The following is a 12500-nucleotide window of genomic DNA, read 5'->3' on the forward strand; positions in this document are numbered from 1 at the left end:
TTGTTATCATCATCGTCATCTACATACTAGTAGTAGCTGTGGTGGTGGCGGAAGTGGTAATAGTAATAGTAGTAATAGTAGTAGCTTCGTCATTAACAACCTTATATATATACTTATGAAATCATACGTGTTAGTACATTACTGCATATATTTCGTGTGAATAAAACTCCAGTGAATGACACTGAACTGTGTTGGGACGCTGTCAGGCGAGCTATCCCTGAAAGGTGATGACGTATGCAACAGTAGTCAGTGTGCAGCCTTCCCTCACGCCGCTCTTACTGGCAACAAAGTGAAAAGATGGTAGACGGGAAGAAGAATGTAGTACAGGGGCAGGAGCAAAGGAGGAGGAAGGGACGAGGGAGGAGCGCGGAGCAAGGGGAGAAGGAACGTGGGAGCAGGAAAAGAGGGGAAGAGGGAGAGGAGGGATGAGTGGAGTAAGAACACATCGCTGGAAGCCACTGCGGTAATTTAGAACGATCTTTCATGCGATTGTTAGTCTGGCGACAGACTCTTTCTTGCCTTCCCTCTCACCAATAACCCTGACCGTGTGGCCTAATGGATAAGGCGTCGGACTTCGGATCCGAAGATTGCAGGTTCGAGTCCTGTCACGGTCGAAGTGATTTTTTTTTTTTTTTCCAGTTCATCTACTTATATCTAATGGCCTTGCTAAATTCTGAAGATGTGTGACTGCGGCAATGCCTCCTCTTTTTCAAACTTCCTTTGATCTTTTGGACCAATTTTTTCTTATAACCAGCACCACCACCACCACCACCACCACCATCACCACCACCACCACCACCACCACTACTACTACAACTACTACTACACTCGTTGCTGCTATTGCTGCTGCTGCTGCTGTTGATAATGGAACTGCTACCACTCTAATGTTATTATCATCATCATCATCATCACAAATAACGGCGGCAGTAGTAGTAGTAGTTGTTGTTGTAATTCACTACCACAATCGCCTGCTAGTCACCCAGCCATCCTTCCTCATTACGGAGCGAGCTCAGAGCTCATAGACCGATCTTCGGGTAGAACTGAGACCACAACACACTCCACACACTGGAAAAGCAAGGCCACAACTCCTCGAGTTACATCCCGTACCTATTTACTGCTAGGTGAACAGGGGCTACACATTAAGAGACTTGCCCATTTGCCTCGCCGCTTCCCGGGACTCAAACCCGAACCCTCTCGGTTGTGAGCCGAGCGTGCTAACCACTACACAACGCGGTATGTGTTGCTGTAGTTGTTGTTGTAAGAATTGTACATATTATATTACCCTTAACGTTATCCTGTGATAAATCAATGATCCGCTTGTGTGTGTGTGTGTGTGTGTGTGTGTGTGTGTGTGTGTGTGTGTGTGTGTGTTCGAAGCGCAGTACAGTGACAGCCTTGTAGAGCATGACGTCAATAGGTGGGACATTTTCTGCTTATTCATTCGTCACACAATAGAAGTCGAGTAAAAAAATATATAATCCAGCAGTAAAACAAAGACGAATAATATAATACCTCCCTCTCTCTCTCTCTCTCTCTCTCTCTCTCTCTCTCTCTCTCAACATGTGAACAAAAGAAGGCACGTATGTGAATAGCTAAGAGAAGACATTAGAAAAGGATGCAGAGAGAAGACAAGGAAAGGAGAGGAAAAAACAAGAATATATAAGAAAAGATGCGAAGAAAGGAAAGAAAAGAATAAAAAGAAGGAGAAAGGAGAAAAGAAAACAATAAGAAAGTAGAGAGGAATGAAGAAATAATGAGAGAGGAAGATATATAATGGCAGAGAGAAACGGAAGAAGAGGATAAAGAATGGAGAGAACTGGAAGGGAGATAATCACAGAACAGGAGGAAAGGAGAGAAAAGAGAAAGGAGGAAGGGAAGCAGGCCACGGATGACAAGAGATGACAGAAAAGGTATTAATTACTGAGGTTTGCCCGTGGAAAACAAATAATTATTCCCATTATCACGGATGAGCAACAAAATGAGCACTGATTAATAGCTGATCTGATTAAAAAACATGGTCACGTGGGTACCAAACTAAGAAAGAGAGCGAGGTGAGTGCGTCTGTGCGTGTGTGTGTGTGTGTGTGTGTGTGTGTGTGTGTGTGTGTGTGTGTGTGTGTGTTTGTATATGCCACGTTGCAATTCATATTCGTTGTATACATACGACTAGTTTGCATGCAATACTGTGTGTGTGTGTGTGTGTGTGTGTGTGTGTGTGTGTGTGTGTGTGTAAGCGCGTGCGTGCACCCAGCTGTCCTTAACCTGTTACTTTCGCGTGCGTGAAATGACTGTCGCTAGGGAAGAGAGAGAGAGAGAGAGAGAGAGAGAGAGAGAGAGAGAGAGAGAGAGAGAGAGAGAGAGAGAGAGAGAGAGAGAGAGAGAGAGAGAGAGAGAGAGAGAGAGAGAGAGAGAGAGAGAGAGAGAGAGAGAGAGAGAGAGAGAGAGAGAGAGAGAGAGAGAGAGAGAGAGAGAGAGAGAGAGAGAGAGAGAGAGAGAGAGAGAGAGAGAGAGAGAGAGAGAGAGAGAGAGAGAGAGAGAGAGAGAGAGAGAGAGAGAGAGAGAGAGAGAGAGAGAGAGAGAGTGTGTATGTGTGCGCCAGAGGAGGAGAGACGAGGTGGGGGCCGTAAGGAGGCAAGAGTAGGGAGGCAGCCAGAAATGAGGAGGAAGAGGAAAGAGGAGGGAATATAAGACGGGAGAAATGAGGTCACGGGAAGAGTAAGGGGCTGGTTATGGGGGGGGGGAGAGAAAAAGTAGGGTGAGAGAGAGAGAGAGAGAGAGAGAGAGAGAGAGAGAGAGAGAGAGAGAGAGAGAGAGAGAGAGAGAGAGAGAGAGAGAACAAAAAGGAAGCGATAAGGAGAAGATAGACAGCATAGAGGAGAGAGAAAGAAAGACAGGAAATATGAAAAAAACAGAGCATGGAAAAGAGAAGAAAACAAGAGAAGACTGTAAGCAGAACTAAGACGGCAGAGAGAGAGAGAGAGAGAGAGAGAGAGAGAGAGAGAGAGAGAGAGAGAGAGAGAGAGAGAGAGAGAGAGAGAGAGAGAGAGAGAGAGAGAGAGAGAGAGAGAGAGAGAGAGAGAGAGAGAGAGAGAGAGAGAGAGAGAGAGAGAGAGAGCAGTTATGGGGGTGTTGGCGGTGTTGAAGGGGGTCGAGAAGGGAGTGGCTTGGGTAACCTGGCAGGTGATGACGCATTGCCAGGTGAGTCAGTGGCCCGCAGTGACCCAGGCTCCACCGGGTCACGCCACCACCACCACCATCAACACAACCACCACCATCACCACCACCATCACCACCACCACCGCAATGACCGCTGCTTCTCTTCCTGTTGTGTCTCAGGTGACTAGAAGAACAAAAGAGGCGCACCGTGTCAGAGGTTACTTAGCACTGTTGTATAAAGAGCGCACGGCAGCGGAGAGAATAAAGCGGTTGTCTGAAGGTGGTGCGGTATTAACCCCTTCAGTACCATAAAGCGTTTCCATTTTCATTCTGGTGACTATTTAGGGATTCTATACAACCTCAGAAACGCATGTGGGGGATTAAAATAGTGAAGACTGGCCACTAATCTGACCTCCATAGACCTTTCTAATGCCAATAAAATAGTGAAGACTGACCATTAATCTTCTGACCTCCATAGACCCTTCCTAATGCCAATAAAATAGTCTAATCGTTCAGAAATCTCAAAGTAAAAATACGTTCCAGTATTGAAGGGGTTAATGCTGAGATGTGTGCGATTATATACGAATGAATCCCTTCAGTACTGGGGCGTATTTTTACCTTGAGTTTTGTGTATGATTAGACGATTCTATTTATATTAGGAAGGGTGTGTGGAGGTCAGAAGATTAATGCATAGAATTCTTCACTATTCCAATCCCGACCATATAGTTAGTCAGCAGAATAAATATGAAATCGTGTCATGGTACTGAAGAGGTGAAGAGTTCTACAGTCATTAGTGGAGCTGAAATCTATTACGTCAAGTCTCAGGTGGATTATGAGAATGAATAGTGAATACATGAATAAATGAAGGATATTATTCAATGCAATGTTAAGAACCGTGTTATTTCATTCTGTGTCTCTGTCTGTTGGTGGTGGTGGTGGTGGTGGTGGTGGTGGTGGTGGTGGATGAGGTGGTGGTGGTAATTAATATTCAAATTTAAGCGGTAGGTAATTTAGGCGGTAGCATCGGCAAGCATAAGCCTTGATATATATTCTCTCTCTCTCTCTCTCTCTCTCTCTCTCTCTCTCTCTCTCTCTCTCTCTCTCTCTCTCTCTCTCTCTCTCTCTCTCTCTCTCTCTCTCTCTCTCTCTCTCTCTCTCTCGTGCAAACAGATATCATGTATATTTTCGAAAGCAAGACATTCTTAGCTATATTCAGATCAATGTTTTTCCTTTGTTTTCTTACTCTTTTCCCCTCTTGGGAGTGCCAGGGTCCTGTTAAATCACCACCGGAATAATGAAAGTGCCCTTGAAAACCTTAATAACATCAACCACCCTCTGCTAAAAAGTGGAGACACGGCACAAAAATCTTTATGAATACGAACCCTAAGAGCGGGAATACTTCGTGACGCAACAAGATTATAGCAAGTGCAAGATGTGGACTCGTCGAAAGAAGGCCATTATTATGTAAGAAGTGAGGCGGTTTTGTAAAATTATCGTCGAGACCACCCCAAAAATGCGATGCCATGAGGGAAGGAAAGTCACGTTGGGAACAAGGTAGTTGCTCCGTTGCACACACACACACACTGTTACAACGCAGGTCGGGGTGACGCAGGCAACACGTTCGGTCCCGCCTCAAGGTACAGTTTGTCAGCGGCAGGGATAGCTTTTGTAATGTAATACCTCAAATAACTCAACGACTTGTTTATGTTATATATTTATTTATCTATTTTCGTATTCATTCACTTACATAACTTAGTCTTCTACATTCAAGAGTTTTTATACGAATAAGTCAGGAAGAAGAAGAAGAAGAAGAAGAAGAAGAAGAAGAAGAAGAAGAAGAAGAAGAAAAAGAAGAAGAAGAAGAAGAAGAAGTATAATAATGATAATAATAATGATGATGATAATAACAACAACAACAACAATAATAATAATAATAATAATAATAATAATAATAATAATAATAATAATAATAATAATAATAACTACTACTACTACTACTACTACTACTACTACTACTATTACTACTACTACTACTACTACTATTAATAATAATAATAATAACAATAACAACAACAATAATAATAATAATAATAATAATAATAATAATAAGAAACCAGATCGCCATGTAATATGTATAAAAAAAATAACAATAATAAAAAAAGACAAATACAGTACAGTATCATCAGAGACAATGGAGATTTCCCAGAACACCACACACTAATGACACTTGCGGGAAAAGTGAAAAATCAAGCTTAACGAGAACATTAAACGCCGTGACAGAATTTTACCCTTTAAACATTTTCAGAGAGAGAGAGAGAGAGAGAGAGAGAGAGAGAGAGAGAGAGAGAGAGAGAGAGAGAGAATAATAATAATAAGGGGATGCGGTAAACAGGTCCTTAAAATTGATAAACATATTCTAAAAGGACATAAAAAAAAGCTATAAATACTGAGACAAGATCAGTAAGTAAATACCTATATGGAAAACAATCGGTCGAACAAGACACTGACAAACACACGTGTTGCGCAATATTCATAGGAATGTAACACGAATGAAGTAGGAAACTCATATTATTAATTACCAGGTTCTATTCTCGCTTTTTTTTTTCATCATTCAGTCTCTTTTCTCTTCTCTATTTTCTCTTTTCTATTTTCTATTTTCGTTTTTATATCGTGGCTAATGTCTATCCATGCATAAACATTTTTTCATTTTTTTCTATCAGTTGGTATTTTCACCTCATATCATTAATTACCAGCTTCTTTTCTCGCTTTTTTTTTTATCATTCAGTCTCTTTTCTCTTCTCTATTTTCTCTTTTCTATTTTCCCTTTTCGTTTTTATATCGTGGCTAATGTCTATCCATGCATAAACATTTTTTCTATCTAATATATATTCTTAATCAAGGAAGAACATAGTGCACATTTTCGAGACTAAATCCACTTTTTTCCCGTTTCATAAAAAAAAAAGATAACCACGACCAGGAATTTAATCTACATTCAAGATATTTCTAATTCCGGGAAACAATATTGTGAGCGATGCTGGCGCGCAAGTCACAGATAATGGCGCTCAGATGCAGGTAAATCTAGGTAAGCTCTCGCCCTATTACTCATACCTCACCTCGCGGCAGCTGGATTAATCAGTGATAAGACTAGACCAATGGTGGGATTATGGCTCAAATAATGCCGGCGTTCAGGTAAGACAGAAATTACTAGATAGCATGAAGGGAGAAAAAGAAAGAATGTGATCTAGTTTATGCGGTAACGTCTGCTAGCATAAATCAAGATGTGTTGTCTTTTGATATAGCCGTGCCTCGTGTGTGTGTGTGTGTGTGTGTGTGTGTGTGTGTGTGTGTGTGTGTGTGTGTGTATGAATTCCAACACAAGTCCAATTTATTCCTTGCATGTTACTAAGACGCATGAATGTTTCCTGTAACAAGCTGCGGGTTGAGGCAAACACTGTGCACGGGGTTAATTATGTATCTGCTTATGGATACACAGGTGGGGATTGAATATGTTGTTACAAGGGGATCAAATTATACTGGGTAAAATTCGATAACTAACACCCTTCTCTCTGCCACACACACACACACACACACACACACACACACACAGAACATACTAACACATCACACACTCATGTTTAATTATCTATTCTCCGCTTCCTGACGTGAGCTGCACAGGTGTTTCGTTGGTCCTTATGCAATATGACACAGGTACAGTACTTTTATGACTGTATATACTTCACGAGTCAAAGGCTTTCTAGAAAAACAAAGTAAAGAAATGAATGGTCAAATAAATACATAACAAAATGAAGTAAGATACAAAGTTATTCGCATCATTATTTTCCTTCTCCTAACACCATTTCATTCCATCTTAGAACAGAAAGAAGCTCAATGTTAGGTACAAGAAAATGACAAAAGTTTATTCCCCTTGTAATTTCCCTGCATCTCACCGCCTTAATTAGTCTCACAGTTCGCTGCAGTGTTATTCCTTAATTGTTATCACTCGCTCACTTACCCAAACTTGCTAACTACGCATCCTCTTCTGCTGCAGATGTACGAATGAAATGTCCCATCATTAAAAATAGTTATCTTGTAATTTTCCTTCTCTTGATATATAGTTTTATCTACTGGCAGTTTTCACCAGTAAAGCCTCCAGTGCATCTACTAATTAACTGATCTTGCTAACCACGCATCTTTTTCCTGCAATGTCGCTACAGGAGACCTTACACACTCATCCTCATCGCTTTGTCATACTAGTGCACATGACTCATAGGCTGAAAGTTCCATATGTTATCGTACTTTGGCAGTCTATCGGTGTGCATGCGCAACGCTATTATTAGTTTTAACGATATAATGGCGCTAACAGCTGTCTGTAGAAAATAAGTTAACTACGTGTAAATGGGGAAGACTGTCTGGGTGACCAGCAGGCAACCGTGGTGAATTACACACACACACACACACACACACACACACACACACACACACACACACACACACACACACACACACATTAATACGTATATTTTCAGCCTCTGAGCTGCAACCCAACTAAACCGATTATCATCATCATCATCATTATCATCATAATATACATAATAACATGGCATATTTACTTATACACACAACCTTGTAATATGTAGGAGAGCAAGCAATACACGTGCTCATGATCTATGTACATTAATTACATATATTTTACACACATTTATAATCAACAAACTTTTGAAATAAGTGGATTTATTCGTCAACATATTACTTCCCTTCCTAATTAGTTAGTTCCCTTCCAATACTTTCAATTAAGCCCAAACTTTTAATTAGTGAAGTCCTCTCTCTCTCTCTCTCTCTCTCTCTCTCTCTCTCTCTCTCTCTCCGGAGGAGGACTCGAGTTTTAGATACCAAATGCTTCCTTTCTGATTATATTCGATCGAAACTTTCCCAGTGAGATTCAGGCACAAAGGAAAAATCACAGTAATCTTATCTAAAACAATAATAATAATAATAATAATAATAATAATAATAATAATAATAATAATAATAATAACAACAACAATTATAATTGCATATGATCATGAAACATCAATGAGAGAGAGAGAGAGAGAGAGAGAGAGAGAGAGAGAGAGAGAGAGAGAGAGAGAGAGAGAGAGAGAGAGAGAGAGAGAGAGATACGAACATCCGGAACGTAGATAAACTATTCCAAATGACATTCTAACACCGGAGACATGCACTGGTGTTGTTCTTGCTACCACCACCACCAACCACCACCACCACCACCACTACATTTCTCTAATATTTGCCACTTTTTCCATAGCATTCCGTAACCATGACAACGAACAACAACTAAGCTCACCATAGAGTCATCGTGTTCCCGTCTTCAATATAAAACCCGACATTTCTATTAACTAATGTATTCATATTATTTTTATTTATCTATTTATTTTGTATCTGGAAATTGTGTGTTGGAAAAAAAGGGAAGATTTATTTGTATTTACTCCTATATTTCGTTACTCCTTTATTTCCCCACTGTTAATTCCATACTCATCTAAGTTCATACTCTATACTCCCCAGGTAGTCGCCGGGTCATACTCCTCTCAACACGCAACCAGAGAGAGAGAGAGAGAGAGAGAGAGAGAGAGAGAGAGAGAGAGAGAGAGAGAGAGAGAGATGTGTGTGTGTGTGTGTTCAATGGTTGGCGTGTAAACGAGTGTATACATAAGTCAGATACTGCGTCTCTCTCTCTCTCTCTCTCTCAATTTTAGGCACCACGCCTTTCCACACATCAACTTGTATGTATTCTGTGTGTGTGTGTGTGTGTGTGTGTGTGTGTGTGTGTGTGTGTGTCTTCAGTATAATTGCACCGTCATCACAAATCACTGTCCCATAAGTCGCAGTGTTACGATCATTTTCACGCCCTTTCGTCACCACCACCACCACCACCACCACTCGGCTGTCCCAGTGAAAGATAGTTAAGTAAGTTTAAACAAATACAAAGTATCAAAGTGTATCAGAATATTTTTTTTTCCTCTTTTTCTGTTTATTTAAGGCGGTTTGTCTTATGTTTTAATGATCTTTCTCACGCCAGTACGCAAATGTTTACAGGACAAAGAGCAATGTATGAAATCTTTATACACACAACTGTAGCAAAGAAAGGGATGAAAAAGGCGTCGATTTTGCAATTTAAGTTTAATGTTTGGAGATGGCATGGGAAAGTAGTAGTTGTAGTAGTAGTAGTAGTAGTAGTAATATGTTTGGAGATAGCACGAGAAAAGTAGTAGTAGTAGTAGTAATATGTTTGGAGATAGCACGAGAAAGTAGTAGTAGTAGTAGTAGTAATATGTTTGGAGATGGCACGAGAAAGTAGTAGTAGTAGTAGTAGTAGTAATTGTAGTAGCAGTAGCAGTAACAATAACAGTAGCAGAAGCAGAAGCAGAAGCAGAAACAGTAGCAGTAGTAATATTAGCAACAATAGTGATAGCTACAGTAAAACACACAATAATACCAATACCAGTACTAGCAGCCATACAAATACACCTTGCACTAACCAGGAGCAGCAGCAGCGGCAACATAACAGCGTGTAAGGCATCATTCCCCATTCAATTAGCTAGCCCATCGTGTCTCCCTCCTTGACGCCCATTCAATTAAACTCAACGCACTAGCTCTCTCTCTCTCTCTCTCTCTCTCTCTCTCTCTCTCTCTCTCTCTGCATTGTTTGTGGTATCTAACGTTTATTATGTTTGCCTTCCTAGAATTTCTTGTGTCGGCTAAAAACGTTAGAGAGAGAGAGAGAGAGAGAGAGAGAGAGAGAGAGAGAGAGAGAGAGAGAGAGAGAGAGAGAGAGAGAGAATATTAATGAGTTGTCCATCCGTTGACGTTTACATCGAACTTACTCGCACAGCAGTTAGCAGCAGTAATTTGCAATCTCTCTCTCTCTCTCTCTCTCTTTGTATATATGTTTCTAATAATAAGAGTTTATGGTTATCAACAAGAATCATTACTGTTTATTTTTTTCCTTTCTGGTACTATTTCTAAAATCAGTGAATTTTGGTTCAGTAGTAGTAGTAGTAGTAGTAGTAGTAGTAGTAGTAGTAGTAGTAGTAGTAGTAGTAGTAGTAGTAGTAGTAGTAGTAGTTGTTGTTGTTGTTGGCGGTGGCGGTGGTGGTGGTGGTGATGGTGGTGGTGGTGGTGGTGGCAGATTTTCTTTTTCTTTTAGCTGTTATTATTGTGTTCTCTTATCTTTCTATACACTGCCTTTTTTCTTATCTTCCTTTTTTTTTTTTTTACATGTTATATATTTTCTGTTTTAAAGGAACAATACTGAATACTCAGTATTCCTATAATTCCACAAATTAATTGAAGATAAAAGACAAGAAAGAACGGTTATCTACTCTTTATATTTCATCTTTTCTTTTGTCTGCTTCAACATACAACATACTGCCTTTTCTCATTCTTATCTTCCACCTCCTTCAATTCCTCCTTAATTAAAACAACAACACCCAAGAAGATAAAAACAACACCCAGTTATCTACGTTATTCTTAACTTCCTCTTCCTATATCTTGACTTCAGCATGTATCCTTCTATTTTGTCCTTTTTCTTATCTTTTACCTCCTTCCAATCGTCCTTAAAGCGACAAGACATGAGAAGATAAAAACAACACTCAGTTATCTACCTTACTTTTAAATTTAACTCCTTATATCTTGTCTTCAGCATGTATCCTTCTATTTTGTCCTTTTTCTTATCTTCTACCTCCTTCCATTCGTCCTTCACCTCCTACGTTCTGCTTTCCTCGCCACTATCACATGTTCTAGATACGAATATTTCTCTTGATAAGGACATTCTTCACAAACATTTTTAATCGAAATCTGTTAAAGTATTGATTTTCATTATCGCTATCATCCTTTGTTTTCTTCTTTTGTTTCTGCTCCTCCTTCCCCATCCCCCTCTTCTTCTTCCCTGTTCCTTTATTTATTTCTTCTTGTCCACCTCCTCATCCTCTTTCTTACCTGTCATTTATTACTTTATATAATATTATTTCTTGTTCTCTAGTTTCTTTTTCTTCTCATTTATCACTAGCATTATTAGTAGTAATGTTGTTGATGTCTTTGTTGTTGTTACTATTATTATTATTATTATTACTATTATTATCATTATCATTACTGCTATTACTACTATCATTATAATCATCAAGGATCACCATCATTCTATGAAGTTAGGCGTTCTGAGGCGTCTCCGCCTGTTTTTTTCCACTCACCCCCAGCTCTTCGCATGTATGGAGGAGTTCCACTCAGTTTTATTAGATAGGGTGGAATCAAAAGCTTTTCGTCTTATCAACTCCTGTCTTCTGCCTCTTTCTCACTTCCGGAATGTTGCATCTCATGCTATCCGCTACCGATATTTTCATGCTAACTGCTCTTTGATCTTACTAACTACATGCCTCTCCTCCTCCTGCAGCCTCGCTGCACAAGGCTTTCTTCTTCCCTATTCTGTCCAACTCCCCAATGCAAGAGTTAACCAGTACTCTCAATCATTCATACCCTTCTCTGGTAAAGTCTGGAATTCCCTGCCTGCTTCTATTTTTCTAACTTCCTATGACTTGACATCATTTAGGAGGGAGGTTTCAAGACATTTATCCCTTTCTTTTGGCTAGCTCTTTCGGACCAGCAAGGGAACTTGCAATTAAGTGGGCTTATTTTTTATTTTTTTTGTTGCCCCTGGCCTTCTTTCCTCTCTTAACAGAAGAAAAAAAAAAGATTTCCACCTGTGGTAGTTGTTGTAAAACAGGGGTAGCATGGAGACACCTGAGTCCATTATGAAAGTGTATTTACGGTAGCACAATACACAACAAGTGTAAACCGAGCGAAACGAGAGGCAGAAGGCGTATCGTGTCGCCTGAGGCGGCGGCGAGCGAGGGCTAAGGGGAAGGACGTGACGTCAGACAGAAAGGAAGTATGGGAAAAACAAAGGACATGCTAACATACACCATTGTCGGTCATTCTTTTCTGTCTCCTTCATTACTCTCGTTTCTACTCGTCCACTCTCACATTCTCTTTTGTTTCTGCTCATACACTCACATTCTCCAGTTCTTTTTTGTTACTTAATATTCTATTCATCGTGGCCGTCTGGTATAAAGCAACACAATTTACTCTTGGCTATGCTTTTCTTCTTTTCCTCTTTCTTACTTTCTTTCTCTTCAGTTAATCTCCATTCGTTTTTTTTCTCTTCTTTGCTTTAATAACAGTGCCTTCCATGTTTTATCTGCAATCATGATACGTGGTCTGTTATTTTACTCCTAATTTCATTTTCCATGCATATTTCATCATAATCTCTTCGTCATCGTCTTCCTCTCATCAGTATTC

General features: G+C 40.0%; 1 non-coding gene across 1 annotated transcript; it reads left to right on the top strand.

The window, feature by feature from the left end:
* Positions 1-541: 541 nt before the first annotated feature.
* Positions 542-614, top strand: Trnar-ucg. The gene has a single exon. It is a non-coding gene; the product is annotated as a tRNA-Arg (tRNA).
* Positions 615-12500: the final 11886 nt, after the last annotated feature.

Source organism: Portunus trituberculatus, chromosome 37 (assembly GCF_017591435.1).
Source record: "Portunus trituberculatus isolate SZX2019 chromosome 37, ASM1759143v1, whole genome shotgun sequence".
NCBI classification, from domain to species: domain Eukaryota; kingdom Metazoa; phylum Arthropoda; class Malacostraca; order Decapoda; family Portunidae; genus Portunus; species Portunus trituberculatus.